Genomic DNA, 13374 nt, shown 5'->3' with positions numbered 1-13374 from the left:
TGGGTGGGAAAGAGTAAGGGGCAGCGGCTGTGTGGAACGAAAACACAATTCCTCAGGGGGTGTGAGCGTTTCGAGATAAATCGTATATAAGTTATACTTGGTCGTCAGTGACCGTGTGGCCTAATGGATAAGGCGTCGGACTTCGGATCCGAAGATTGCAGGTTCGAATCCTGTCACGGTCGTGTTTTTCCAGTTCTGAGAAACAAACATACCGTTTTAATGTAGCAATTGTGCAGTACGAAACCGTCTGAATGTTGCTGTTGACCATTTTGTGCTTGGAGATGGTCTTGAGCTTGAAACACACACAAGAAGACCGGTGTTAACTAGCGAAATGGTCGGCAGAGTGCCCTCACCGCGAGGTTTGACTGGCACTTGCACATCTAAAACAACGTCGGAAAGTAACTCGTTCGGCTTTTGAGTCACGTCAAGTATGTGTGTTAATTTTGACGCCGCTAGCTCTGCAGATTGTCATGCAATTCCTTTACCTCTCAGAAATGATTATGAAATAAAAGTGAAGTACGTGACGAGTGTCGTTAGGAAAACATTAGGCAGCATGGAGAGATTCTGTATGGGACCAACCAACCCAAACGAGTACTGTGTGATCTGCTACCCAGGAGGTACCCAACGAGGCAGCACGGCTAGCTCAGTCGGTAGAGCATGAGACTCTTAATCACAGGGTCGTGGGTTCGAGCCCTTCGCTGGGCGGAACGGAATTTTTCTCCACTGCAGATGTAAATTACCGATTTTCTGATTAACGTGATGTAATGGAAATAGCAACTTTAAAATTTGCCTACGTCTCAATCAGTCGCAAGAAAACTGTATTTGAAGGTGAAGGTGATTTTGTAGACATGTGTGAAAGTCATGTTCTGAAGTGCAGGTGATTTTGTTTGGAGAGAACATCGGCTACGTGTCAGATGTGTAGCCAAGCAGTAATGGGTCGCCATAGCTGCAAATATTAGTGAAAAATATGAAGTGTTGTCAGCTGAAGTCTGAAGATTCAGACGACCGTACGGACGAAGTACGCAAAAGTTCCGCTAGGCCGCGCCTCTTTAGCTCAGTGGTAGAGCACTGGTCTAGTAAACCAGGAGTCGTGAGTTCCATCCTCACAGGAGGAAGACGAATTTTGGAAATCAGTTGCGCGTCATGGCCGTATAGCAAACAGTATCTGTGATGGCGAACAATTAGCGAGAGGCGTTTTATTAAGAATTACTCTCAGATGTGATTAAGGCGAATGGCGCTGATAAAGCATTTGCCAAAGCGGTACGGCATAAGGTGGGACGAGGCATTCTGAATTACATTTTATAGATGTATTTCTCACAAATCTCTGAGCCTCTCGCGGTCGTCGTCGTCGTCGTCGTCGTCGTCGTCGTCGCCGCCGCCGCTTCTGCAGAATTAGCAAACGGCCATCGTAGCAAATGCGGCGAGGGACATCCTGCCATCGATTCCGATTGCGCAAAGTGTGTGGTCTTGTTTTCCTGTCTATGTTTGGTCGGTCTCGTAAGAGGTTGAATGTAACGAATGGGTGGGAAAGAGTAAGGGGCAGCGGCTGTGTGGAACGAAAACACAATTCCTCAGGGGGTGTGAGCGTTTCGAGATGAATCGTATATAAGTTATACTTGGTCGTCAGTGACCGTGTGGCCTAATGGATAAGGCGTCGGACTTCGGATCCGAAGATTGCAGGTTCGAATCCTGTCACGGTCGTGTTTTTCCAGTTCTGAGAAACAAACATACCGTTTTAATGTAGCAATTGTGCAGTACGAAACCGTCTGAATGTTGCTGTTGACCATTTTGTGCTTGGAGGTGGTCTTCAGCTTGAAACACACACAAGAAGACCGGTGTTAACTAGCGAAATGGTCGGCAGAGTGCCCTCACCGCGAGGTTTGACTGGCACTTGCACATCTAAAACAACGTCGGAAAGTAACTCGTTCGGCTTTTGAGTCACGTCAAGTATGTGTGTTAATTTTGACGCCGCTAGCTCTGCAGATTGTCATGCAATTCCTTTACCTCTCAGAAATGATTATGAAATAAAAGTGAAGCACGTGACGAGTGTCGTTAGGAAAACATTAGGCAGCATGGAGAGATTCTGTATGGGACCAACCAACCCAAACGAGTTCTGTGTGATCTGCTACCCAGGAGGTACCCAACGAGGCAGCACGGCTAGCTCAGTCGGTAGAGCATGAGACTCTTAATCACAGGGTCGTGGGTTCGAGCCCTTCGCTGGGCGGAACGGAATTTTTCTCCACTGCAGATGTAAATTACCGATTTTCTGATTAACGTGATGTAATGGAAATAGCAACTTTAAAATTTGCCTACGTCTCAATCAGTCGCAAGAAAACTGTATTTGAAGGTGAAGGTGATTTTGTAGACATGTGTGAAAGTCATGTTCTGAAGTGCAGGTGATTTTGTTTGGAGAGAACATCGGCTACGTGTCAGATGTGTAGCCAAGCAGTAATGGGTCGCCATAGCTGCAAATATTAGTGAAAAATATGAAGTGTTGTCAGCTGAAGTCTGAAGATTCAGACGACCGTACGGACGAAGTACGCAAAAGTTCCGCTAGGCCGCGCCTCTTTAGCTCAGTGGTAGAGCACTGGTCTAGTAAACCAGGAGTCGTGAGTTCCATCCTCACAGGAGGAAGACGAATTTTGGAAATCAGTTGCGCGTCATGTTCGTATAGCAAACAGTATCTGTGATGGCGAACAATTAGCGAGAGGCGTTTTATTAAGAATTACTCTCAGATGTGATTAAGGCGAATGGCGCTGATAAAGCATTTGCCAAAGCGGTACGGCATAAGGTGGGACGAGGCATTCTGAATTACATTTTATAGATGTATTTCTCACAAATCTCTGAGCCTCTCGCGGTCGTCGTCGTCGTCGTCGTCGCCGCCGCCGCTTCTGCAGAATTAGCAAACGGCCATCGTAGCAAATGCGGCGAGGGACATCCTGCCATCGATTCCGATTGCGCAAAGTGTGTGGTCTTGTTTTCCTGTCTATGTTTGGTCGGTCTCGTAAGAGGTTGAATGTAACGAATGGGTGGGAAAGAGTAAGGGGCAGCGGCTGTGTGGAACGAAAACACAATTCCTCAGGGGGTGTGAGCGTTTCGAGATGAATCGTATATAAGTTATACTTGGTCGTCAGTGACCGTGTGGCCTAATGGATAAGGCGTCGGACTTCGGATCCGAAGATTGCAGGTTCGAATCCTGTCACGGTCGTGTTTTTCCAGTTCTGAGAAACAAACATACCGTTTTAATGTAGCAATTGTGCAGTACGAAACCGTCTGAATGTTGCTGTTGACCATTTTGTGCTTGGAGATGGTCTTGAGCTTGAAACACACACAAGAAGACCGGTTTTAACTAGCGAAATGGTCGGCAGAGTGCCCTCACCGCGAGGTTTGACTGGCACTTGCACATCTAAAACAACGTCGGAAAGTAACTCGTTCGGCTTTTGAGTCACGTCAAGTATGTGTGTTAATTTTGACGCCGCTAGCTCTGCAGATTGTCATGCAATTCCTTTACCTCTCAGAAATAATTATGAAATAAAAGTGAAGTACGTGACGAGTGTCGTTAGGAAAACATTAGGCAGCATGGAGAGATTCTGTATGGGACCAACCAACCCAAACGAGTACTGTGTGATCTGCTACCCAGGAGGTACCCAACGAGGCAGCACGGCTAGCTCAGTCGGTAGAGCATGAGACTCTTAATCACAGGGTCGTGGGTTCGAGCCCTTCGCTGGGCGGAACGGAATTTTTCTCCACTGCAGATATAAATTACCGATTTTCTGATGAACGTGATGTAATGGAAATAGCAACTTTAAAATTTGCCTACGTCTCAATCAGTCGCAAGAAAACTGTATTTGAAGGTGAAGGTGATTTTGTTGACATGTGAAAAACATGTTCTGAAGTGCAGGTGATTTTGTTTGGAGAGAACATCGGCTACGTGTCAGATGTGTATCCAAGCAGTAATGGGTCGCCATAGCTGCAAATATTAGTGAAAAATATGAAGTGTTGTCAGCTGAAGTCGGAAGATTCAGACGACCGTACGGACGAAGTACGCAAAAGTTCCGCTAGGCCGCGCCTCTTTAGCTCAGTGGTAGAGCACTGGTCTAGTAAACCAGGAGTCGTGAGTTCCATTCTCACAGGAGGAAGACGAATTTTGGAAATCAGTTGCGCGTCATGGCCGTATAGCAAACAGTATCTGTGATGGCGAACAATTAGCGAGAGGCGTTTTATTAAGAATTACTCTCAGATGTGATTAAGGCGAATGGCGCTGATAAAGCATTTGCCAAAGTGGTACGGCATAAGGTGGGACGAGGCATTCTGAATTACATTTTATAGATGTATTTCTCACAAATCTCTGAGCCTCCCGCGGTCGTCGTCTTCGTCGTCGTCGTCGTCGTCGCCGCCGCCGCTTCTGCAGAATTAGCAAATGGCCATCGTAGCAAATGCGGCGAGGGACACCCTGCCATCGATTCCGATTGCGCAAAGTGTGTGGTCTTGTTTTCCTGTCTATGTTTGGTCGGTCTCGTAAGAGGTTGAATGTAACGAATGGGTGGGAAAGAGTAAGGGGCAGCGGCTGTGTGGAACGAAAACACAATTCCTCAGGCTGTGTGAGCGTTTCGAGATGAATCGTATATAAGTAATACTTGGTCGTCAGTGACCGTGTGGCCTAATGGATAAGGCGTCGGACTTCGGGTCCGAAGATTGCAGGTTCGAATCCTGTCACGGTCGTGTTTTTCCAGTTCTGAGAAACAAACATACCGTTTTAATGTAGCAATTGTGCAGTACGAAACCGTCTGAATGTTGCTGTTGACCATTTTGTGCTTGGAGATGGTCTTGAGCTTGAAACACACACAAGAAGACCGGTGTTAACTAGCGAAATGGTCGGCAGAGTGCCCTCACCGCGAGGTTTGACTGGCACTTGCACATCTAAAACAACGTCGGAAACTAACTCGTTCGGCTTTTGAGTCACGTCAAGTATGTGTGTTAATTTTGACGCCGCTAGCTCTGCAGATTGTCATGCAATTCCTTTACCTCTCAGAAATGATTATGAAATAAAAGTGAAGTATGTGACGAGTGTCGTTAGGAAAACATTAGGCAGCATGGAGAGATTCTGTATGGGACCAACCAACCCAAACGAGTACTGTGTGATCTGCTACCCAGGAGGTACCCAACGAGGCAGCACGGCTAGGTCAGTCGGTAGAGCATGAGACTCTTAATCGCAGGGTCTTGGGTTCGAGCCCTTCGCTGGGCGGAACGGAATTTTTCTCCACTGCAGATGTAAATTACCGATTTTCTTATTAACGTGATGTAATGGAAATAGCAACTTTAAAATTTGCCTACGTCTCAATCAGTCGCAAGGAAACTGTATTTGAAGGTGAAGGTGATTTTGTAGACATGTGAAAGTCATGTTCTGAAGTGCAGGTGGTTTTGTTCGGAGAGAACATCGGCTACGTGTCAGATGTGTAGCCAAGCAGTAATGGGTCGCCATAGCTGCTAATATTAGTCAAAAATATGAAGTGTTGTCAGCTGAAGTCTGAAGATTCAGACGACCGTGCGGCGAAGTACGCAAAAGTGCCGCTAGGCGGCACCTGTTTAGCTCAGTGGTAGAGCATTGGTCTAGTAAACCAGGGGTCGTGAGTTCCATCCTCACAGGAGGAAGACGAATTTTGGAAATCAGTTGCGCGTCATGGCCGTATAGCAAACAGTATCTGTGATGGCGAACAATTAGCGAGAGGCGTTTTATTAAGAATTACTCTCAGATGTGATTAAGGCGAATGGCGCTGATAAAGCATTTGCCAAAGCGGTACGGCATAAGGTGGGACGAGGCATTCTGAATTACATTTTATAGATGTATTTCTCACAAATCTCTGAGCCTCCCGCGGTCGTCGTCTTCGTCGTCGTCGTCGTCGCCGCCGCCGCCGCTTCTGCAGAATTAGCAAAAGGCCATCGTAGCAAATGCGGCGAGGGACACCCTGCCATCGATTCCGATTGCGCAAAGTGTGTGGTCTTGTTTTCCTGTCTATGTTTGGTCGGTCTCGTAAGAGGTTGAATGTAACGAATGGGTGGGAAAGAGTAAGGGGCAGCGGCTGTGTGGAACGAAAACACAATTCCTCAGGGGGTGTGAGCGTTTCGAGATGAATCGTATATAAGTTATACTTGGTCGTCAGTGACCGTGTGGCCTAATGGATAAGGCGTCGGACTTCGGATCCGAAGATTGCAGGTTCGAATCCTGTCACGGTCGTGTTTTTCCAGTTCTGAGAAACAAACATACCGTTTTAATGTAGCAATTGTGCAGTACGAAACCGTCTGAATGTTGCTGTTGACCATTTTGTGCTTGGAGATGGTCTTGAGCTTGAAACACACACAAGAAGACCGGTTTTAACTAGCGAAATGGTCGGCAGAGTGCCCTCACCGCGAGGTTTGACTGGCACTTGCACATCTAAAACAACGTCGGAAAGTAACTCGTTCGGCTTTTGAGTCACGTCAAGTATGTGTGTTAATTTTGACGCCGCTAGCTCTGCAGATTGTCATGCAATTCCTTTACCGCTCAGAAATGATTATGAAATAAAAGTGAAGTACGTGACGAGTGTCGTTAGGAAAACATTAGGCAGCATGGAAAGATTCTGTATGGGACCAACCAACCCAAACGAGTACTGTGTGATCTGCTACCCAGGAGGTACCCAACGAGGCAGCACGGCTAGCTCAGTCGGTAGAGCATGAGACTCTTAATCACAGGGTCGTGGGTTCGAGCCCTTCGCTGGGCGGAACGGAATTTTTCTCCACTGCAGATGTAAATTACCGATTTTCTGATTAACGTGATGTAATGGAAATAGCAACTTTAAAATTTGCCTACGTCTCAATCAGTCGCAAGAAAACTGTATTTGAAGGTGAAGGTGATTTTGTAGACATGTGAAAGTCATGTTCTGAAGTGCAGGTGGTTTTGTTTGGAGAGAACATCGGCTACGTGTCAGATGTGTAGCCAAGCAGTAATGGGTCGCCATAGCTGCTAATATTAGTCAAAAATATGAAGTGTTGTCAGCTGAAGTCTGAAGATTCAGACGACCGTACGGACGAAGTACGCAAAAGTGCCGCTAGGCGGCGCCTGTTTTGCTCAGTGGTAGAGCATTGGTCTAGTAAACCAGGGGTCGTGAGTTCCATCCTCACAGGAGGAAGACGAATTTTGGAAATCAGTTGCGCGTCATGGCCGTATAGCAAACAGTATCTGTGATGGCGAACAATTAGCGAGAGGCGTTTTATTAAGAATTACTCTCAGATGTGATTAAGGCGAATGGCGCTGATAAAGCATTTGCCAAAGCGGTACGGCATAAGGTGGGACGAGGCATTCTGAATTACATTTTATAGATGTATTTCTCACAAATCTCTGAGCCTCCCGCGGTCGTCGTCTTCGTCGTCGTCGTCGTCGTCGTCGTCGCCGCCGCCGCTTCTGCAGAATTAGCAAATGGCCATCGTACAAATGCGGCGAGGGACACCCTGCCATCGATTCCGATTGCGCAAAGTGTGTGGTCTTGTTTTCCTGTCTATGTTTGGTCGGTCTCGTAAGAGGTTGAATGTAACGAATGGGTGGGAAAGAGTAAGGGGCAGCGGCTGTGTGGAACGAAAACACAATTCCTCAGGGGGTGTGAGCGTTTCGAGATGAATCGTATATAAGTTATACTTGGTCGTCAGTGACCGTGTGGCCTAATGGATAAGGCGTCGGACTTCGGATCCGAAGATTGCAGGTTCGAATCCTGTCACGGTCGTGTTTTTCCAGTTCTGAGAAACAAACATACCGTTTTAATGTAGCAATTGTGCAGTACGAAACCGTCTGAATGTTGCTGTTGACCATTTTGTGCTTGGAGATGGTCTTGAGCTTGAAACACACACAAGAAGACCGGTGTTAACTAGCGAAATGGTCGGCAGAGTGCCCTTACCGCGAGGTTTGACTGGCACTTGCACATCTAAAACAACGTCGGAAAGTAACTCGTTCGGCTTTTGAGTCACGTCAAGTATGTGTGTTAATTTTGACGCCGCTAGCTCTGCAGATTGTCATGCAATTCCTTTACCTCTCAGAAATGATTATGAAATAAAAGTGAAGTACGTGACGAGTGTCGTTAGGAAAACATTAGGCAGCATGGAGAGATTCTGTATGGGACCAACCAACCCAAACGAGTACTGTGTGATCTGCTACCCAGGAGGTACCCAACGAGGCAGCACGGCTAGCTCAGTCGGTAGAGCATGAGACTCTTAATCACAGGGTAGTGGGTTCGAGCCCTTCGCTGGGCGGAACGGAATTTTTCTCCACTGCAGATGTAAATTACCGATTTCCTGATTAACGTGATGTAATGGAAATAGCAACTTTAAAATTTGCCTACGTCTCAATCAGTCGCAAGAAAACTGTATTTGAAGGTGAAGGTGATTTTGTAGACATGTGAAAGTCATGTTCTGAAGTGCAGGTGGTTTTGTTTGGAGAGAACATCGGCTACGTGTCAGATGTGTAGCCAAGCAGTAATGGGTCGCCATAGCTGCTAATATTAGTCAAAAATATGAAGTGTTGTCAGCTGAAGTCTGAAGATTCAGACGACCGTACGGACGAAGTACGCAAAAGTGCCGCTAGGCGGCGCCTGTTTTGCTCAGTGGTAGAGCATTGGTCTAGTAAACCAGGGGTCGTGAGTTCCATCCTCACAGGAGGAAGACGAATTTTGGAAATCAGTTGCGCGTCATGGCCGTATAGCAAACAGTATCTGTGATGGCGAACAATTAGCGAGAGGCGTTTTATTAAGAATTACTCTCAGATGTGATTAAGGCGAATGGCGCTGATAAAGCATTTGCCAAAGCGGTACGGCATAAGGTGGGACGGGGCATTCTGAATTACATTTTATAGAGGAATTTCTCACAAATCTCTGAGCCTCTCGCGGTCGTCGTCGTCGTCGTCGTCGTCGTCGCCGCCGCCGCTTCTGCAGAATTAGCAAACGGCCATCGATTCCGATTGCGCAAAGTGTGTGGTCTTGTTTTCCTGTCTATGTTTGGTCGGTCTCGTAAGAGGTTGAATGTAACGAATGGGTGGGAAAGAGTAAGGGGCAGCGGCTGTGTGGAACGAAAACACAATTCCTCAGGGGGTGTGAGCGTTTCGAGATGAATCGTATATAAGTTATACTTGGTCGTCAGTGACCGTGTGGCCTAATGGATAAGGCGTCGGACTTCGGATCCGAAGATTGCAGGTTCGAATCCTGTCACGGTCGTGTTTTTCCAGTTCTGAGAAACAAACATACCGTTTTAATGTAGCAATTGTGCAGTACGAAACCGTCTGAATGTTGCTGTTGACCATTTTGTGCTTGGAGATGGTCTTGAGCTTGAAACACACACAAGAAGACCGGTGTTAACTAGCGAAATGGTCGGCAGAGTGCCCTTACCGCGAGGTTTGACTGGCACTTGCACATCTAAAACAACGTCGGAAAGTAACTCGTTCGGCTTTTGAGTCACGTCAAGTATGTGTGTTAATTTTGACGCCGCTAGCTCTGCAGATTGTCATGCAATTCCTTTACCTCTCAGAAATGATTATGAAATAAAAGTGAAGTACGTGACGAGTGTCGTTAGGAAAACATTAGGCAGCATGGAGAGATTCTGTATGGGACCAACCAACCCAAACGAGTACTGTGTGATCTGCTACCCAGGAGGTACCCAACGAGGCAGCACGGCTAGCTCAGTCGGTAGAGCATGAGACTCTTAATCACAGGGTAGTGGGTTCGAGCCCTTCGCTGGGCGGAACGGAATTTTTCTCCACTGCAGATGTAAATTACCGATTTCCTGATTAACGTGATGTAATGGAAATAGCAACTTTAAAATTTGCCTACGTCTCAATCAGTCGCAAGAAAACTGTATTTGAAGGTGAAGGTGATTTTGTAGACATGTGAAAGTCATGTTCTGAAGTGCAGGTGGTTTTGTTTAGAGAACATCGGCTACGTGTCAGATGTGTAGCCAAGCAGTAATGGGTCGCCATAGCTGCTAATATTAGTCAAAAATATGAAGTGTTGTCAGCTGAAGTCTGATGATTCAGACGACCGTGCGGCCAAGTACGCAAAAGTGCCGCTAGGCGGCACCTGTTTAGCTCAGTGGTAGAGCACTGGTCTAGTAAACCAGGAGTCGTGAGTTCCATCCTTACAGGAGGAAGACGAATTTTGGAAATCAGTTGCGCGTCATGGCCGTATAGCAAACAGTATCTGTGGTGGCGAACAATTAGCGAGAGGCGTTTTATTAAGAATTACTCTCAGATGTGATTAAGGGGAATGGCGCTGATAAAGCATTTGCCAAAGCGGTACGGCATAAGGTGGGACGAGGCATTCTGAATTACATTTTATAGATGTATTTCTCACAAATCTCTGAGCCTCTCGCGGTCGTCGTCGTCGTCGTCGCCGCCGCCGCTTCTGCAGAATTAGCAAACGGCCATCGATTCCGATTGCGCAAAGTGTGTGGTCTTGTTTTCCTGTCTATGTTTGGTCGGTCTCGTAAGAGGTTGAATGTAACGAATGGGTGGGAAAGAGTAAGGGGCAGCGGCTGTGTGGAACGAAAACACAATTCCTCAGGGGGTGTGAGCGTTTCGAGATGAATCGTATATAAGTTATACTTGGTCGTCAGTGACCGTGTGGCCTAATGGATAAGGCGTCGGACTTCGGATCCGAAGATTGCAGGTTCGAATCCTGTCACGGTCGTGTTTTTCCAGTTCTGAGAAACAAACATACCGTTTTAATGTAGCAATTGTGCAGTACGAAACCGTCTGAATGTTGCTGTTGACCATTTTGTGCTTGGAGATGGTCTTGAGCTTGAAACACACACAAGAAGACCGGTGTTAACTAGCGAAATGGTCGGCAGAGTGCCCTTACCGCGAGGTTTGACTGGCACTTGCACATCTAAAACAACGTCGGAAAGTAACTCGTTCGGCTTTTGAGTCACGTCAAGTATGTGTGTTAATTTTGACGCCGCTAGCTCTGCAGATTGTCATGCAATTCCTTTACCTCTCAGAAATGATTATGAAATAAAAGTGAAGTACGTGACGAGTGTCGTTAGGAAAACATTAGGCAGCATGGAGAGATTCTGTATGGGACCAACCAACCCAAACGAGTACTGTGTGATCTGCTACCCAGGAGGTACCCAACGAGGCAGCACGGCTAGCTCAGTCGGTAGAGCATGAGACTCTTAATCACAGGGTAGTGGGTTCGAGCCCTTCGCTGGGCGGAACGGAATTTTTCTCCACTGCAGATGTAAATTACCGATTTCCTGATTAACGTGATGTAATGGAAATAGCAACTTTAAAATTTGCCTACGTCTCAATCAGTCGCAAGAAAACTGTATTTGAAGGTGAAGGTGATTTTGTAGACATGTGAAAGTCATGTTCTGAAGTGCAGGTGGTTTTGTTTAGAGAACATCGGCTACGTGTCAGATGTGTAGCCAAGCAGTAATGGGTCGCCATAGCTGCTAATATTAGTCAAAAATATGAAGTGTTGTCAGCTGAAGTCTGATGATTCAGACGACCGTGCGGCCAAGTACGCAAAAGTGCCGCTAGGCGGCACCTGTTTAGCTCAGTGGTAGAGCACTGGTCTAGTAAACCAGGAGTCGTGAGTTCCATCCTTACAGGAGGAAGACGAATTTTGGAAATCAGTTGCGCGTCATGGCCGTATAGCAAACAGTATCTGTGGTGGCGAACAATTAGCGAGAGGCGTTTTATTAAGAATTACTCTCAGATGTGATTAAGGGGAATGGCGCTGATAAAGCATTTGCCAAAGCGGTACGGCATAAGGTGGGACGAGGCATTCTGAATTACATTTTATAGATGTATTTCTCACAAATCTCTGAGCCTCTCGCGGTCGTCGTCGTCGTCGTCGTCGCCGCCGCCGCTTCTGCAGAATTAGCAAACGGCCATCGTAGCAAATGCGGCGAGGGACATCCTGCCATCGATTCCGATTGCGCAAAGTGTGTGGTCTTGTTTTCCTGTCTATGTTTGGTCGGTCTCGTAAGAGGATGAACGTAACGAATGGGTGGGAAAGAGTAAGGGGCAGCGGCTGTGTGGAACGAAAACACAATTCCTCAGGGGGTGTGAGCGTTTCGAGATGAATCGTATATAAGTTATACTTGGTCGTCAGTGACCGTGTGGCCTAATGGATAAGGCGTCGGATGTCGGATCCGAAGATTGCAGGTTCGAATCCTGTCACGGTCGTGTTTTTCCAGTTCTGAGAAACAAACATACCGTTTTAATGTAGCAATTGTGCAGTACGAAACCGTCTGAATGTTGCTGTTGACCATTTTGTGCTTGGAGATGGTCTTGAGCTTGTAACACACACAAGAAGACCGGTTTTAACTAGCGAAATGGTCGGCAGAGTGCCCTCACCGCGAGGTTTGACTGGCACTTGCACATCTAAAACAACGTCGGAAAGTAACTCGTTCGGCTTTTGAGTCACGTCAAGTATGTGTGTTAATTTTGACGCCGCTAGCTCTGCAGATTGTCATGCAATTCCTTTACCTCTCAGAAATGATTATGAAATAAAAGTGAAGTACGTGACGAGTGTCGTTAGGAAAACATTAGGCAGCATGGAAAGATTCTGTATGGGACCAACCAACCCAAACGAGTACTGTGTGATCTGCTACCCAGGAGGTACCCAACGAGGCAGCACGGCTAGCTCAGTCGGTAGAGCATGAGACTTAATCACAGGGTCGTGGGTTCGAGCCCTTCGCTGGGCGGAACGGAATTTTTCTCCACTGCAGATGTAAATTACCGATTTTCTGATTAACGTGATGTAATGGAAATAGCAACTTTAAAATTTGCCTACGTCTCAATCAGTCGCAAGAAAACTGTATTTGAAGGTGAAGGTGATTTTGTAGACATGTGAAATTCATGTTCTGAAGTGCAGGTGGTTTTGTTTGGAGAGAACATCGGCTACGTGTCAGATGTGTAGCCAAGCAGTAATGGGTCGCCATAGCTGCTAATATTAGTCAAAAATATGAAGTGTTGTCAGCTGAAGTCTGAAGATTCAGACGACCGTACGGACGAAGTACGCAAAAGTGCCGCTAGGCGGCGCCTGTTTTGCTCAGTGGTAGAGCATTGGTCTAGTAAACCAGGGGTCGTGAGTTCCATCCTCACAGGAGGAAGACGAATTTTGGAAATCAGTTGCGCGTCATGGCCGTATAGCAAACAGTATCTGTGATGGCGAACAATTAGCGAGAGGCGTTTTATTAAGAATTACTCTCAGATGTGATTAAGGCGAATGGAGCTGATAAAGCATTTGCCAAAGCGGTACGGCATAAGGTGGGACGGGGCAGTCTGAATTACATTTTATAGAGGAATTTCTCACAAATCTCTGAGCCTCTCGCGGTCGTCGTCGTCGTCGTCGT

At 46.8% G+C, this 13374-nt stretch overlaps 16 non-coding genes across 16 annotated transcripts; all 16 read left to right on the top strand.

The window, feature by feature from the left end:
- Positions 1 to 109: 109 nt before the first annotated feature.
- Positions 110 to 182, top strand: Trnar-ucg (transfer RNA arginine (anticodon UCG)). The gene has a single exon. It is a non-coding gene; the product is annotated as a tRNA-Arg (tRNA).
- A 450-nt stretch (positions 183 to 632) lies between these two features.
- Positions 633 to 705, top strand: Trnak-cuu (transfer RNA lysine (anticodon CUU)). Its single transcript has one exon. It is a non-coding gene; the product is annotated as a tRNA-Lys (tRNA).
- Positions 706 to 1043: 338 nt separating this feature from the next.
- On the top strand, positions 1044 to 1115 carry Trnat-agu (transfer RNA threonine (anticodon AGU)). Its single transcript has one exon. It is a non-coding gene; the product is annotated as a tRNA-Thr (tRNA).
- Positions 1116 to 1628: 513 nt separating this feature from the next.
- Trnar-ucg (transfer RNA arginine (anticodon UCG)) lies at positions 1629 to 1701 on the top strand. Its single transcript has one exon. It is a non-coding gene; the product is annotated as a tRNA-Arg (tRNA).
- Positions 1702 to 2151: 450 nt separating this feature from the next.
- Trnak-cuu (transfer RNA lysine (anticodon CUU)) lies at positions 2152 to 2224 on the top strand. Its single transcript has one exon. It is a non-coding gene; the product is annotated as a tRNA-Lys (tRNA).
- A 338-nt stretch (positions 2225 to 2562) lies between these two features.
- Trnat-agu (transfer RNA threonine (anticodon AGU)) lies at positions 2563 to 2634 on the top strand. Its single transcript has one exon. It is a non-coding gene; the product is annotated as a tRNA-Thr (tRNA).
- A 501-nt stretch (positions 2635 to 3135) lies between these two features.
- Positions 3136 to 3208, top strand: Trnar-ucg (transfer RNA arginine (anticodon UCG)). Its single transcript has one exon. It is a non-coding gene; the product is annotated as a tRNA-Arg (tRNA).
- Positions 3209 to 3658: 450 nt separating this feature from the next.
- On the top strand, positions 3659 to 3731 carry Trnak-cuu (transfer RNA lysine (anticodon CUU)). The gene has a single exon. It is a non-coding gene; the product is annotated as a tRNA-Lys (tRNA).
- Positions 3732 to 4067: 336 nt separating this feature from the next.
- Trnat-agu (transfer RNA threonine (anticodon AGU)) lies at positions 4068 to 4139 on the top strand. Its single transcript has one exon. It is a non-coding gene; the product is annotated as a tRNA-Thr (tRNA).
- A 510-nt stretch (positions 4140 to 4649) lies between these two features.
- Positions 4650 to 4722, top strand: Trnar-ucg (transfer RNA arginine (anticodon UCG)). The gene has a single exon. It is a non-coding gene; the product is annotated as a tRNA-Arg (tRNA).
- A 1440-nt stretch (positions 4723 to 6162) lies between these two features.
- On the top strand, positions 6163 to 6235 carry Trnar-ucg (transfer RNA arginine (anticodon UCG)). Its single transcript has one exon. It is a non-coding gene; the product is annotated as a tRNA-Arg (tRNA).
- A 450-nt stretch (positions 6236 to 6685) lies between these two features.
- On the top strand, positions 6686 to 6758 carry Trnak-cuu (transfer RNA lysine (anticodon CUU)). Its single transcript has one exon. It is a non-coding gene; the product is annotated as a tRNA-Lys (tRNA).
- Positions 6759 to 7681: 923 nt separating this feature from the next.
- Trnar-ucg (transfer RNA arginine (anticodon UCG)) lies at positions 7682 to 7754 on the top strand. The gene has a single exon. It is a non-coding gene; the product is annotated as a tRNA-Arg (tRNA).
- A 1406-nt stretch (positions 7755 to 9160) lies between these two features.
- Positions 9161 to 9233, top strand: Trnar-ucg (transfer RNA arginine (anticodon UCG)). Its single transcript has one exon. It is a non-coding gene; the product is annotated as a tRNA-Arg (tRNA).
- Positions 9234 to 10627: 1394 nt separating this feature from the next.
- Trnar-ucg (transfer RNA arginine (anticodon UCG)) lies at positions 10628 to 10700 on the top strand. The gene has a single exon. It is a non-coding gene; the product is annotated as a tRNA-Arg (tRNA).
- Positions 10701 to 12129: 1429 nt separating this feature from the next.
- Positions 12130 to 12202, top strand: Trnar-ucg (transfer RNA arginine (anticodon UCG)). Its single transcript has one exon. It is a non-coding gene; the product is annotated as a tRNA-Arg (tRNA).
- The last annotated feature ends 1172 nt before the right edge of the window (positions 12203 to 13374 follow it).

This window comes from Schistocerca gregaria, chromosome 3 (genome assembly GCF_023897955.1).
Source record: "Schistocerca gregaria isolate iqSchGreg1 chromosome 3, iqSchGreg1.2, whole genome shotgun sequence".
Lineage (NCBI taxonomy): Eukaryota > Metazoa > Arthropoda > Insecta > Orthoptera > Acrididae > Schistocerca > Schistocerca gregaria.
The sequence above is the reverse complement of the archived record's forward strand: the minus strand, read 5'-3'. Positions and strand labels throughout refer to the sequence as shown.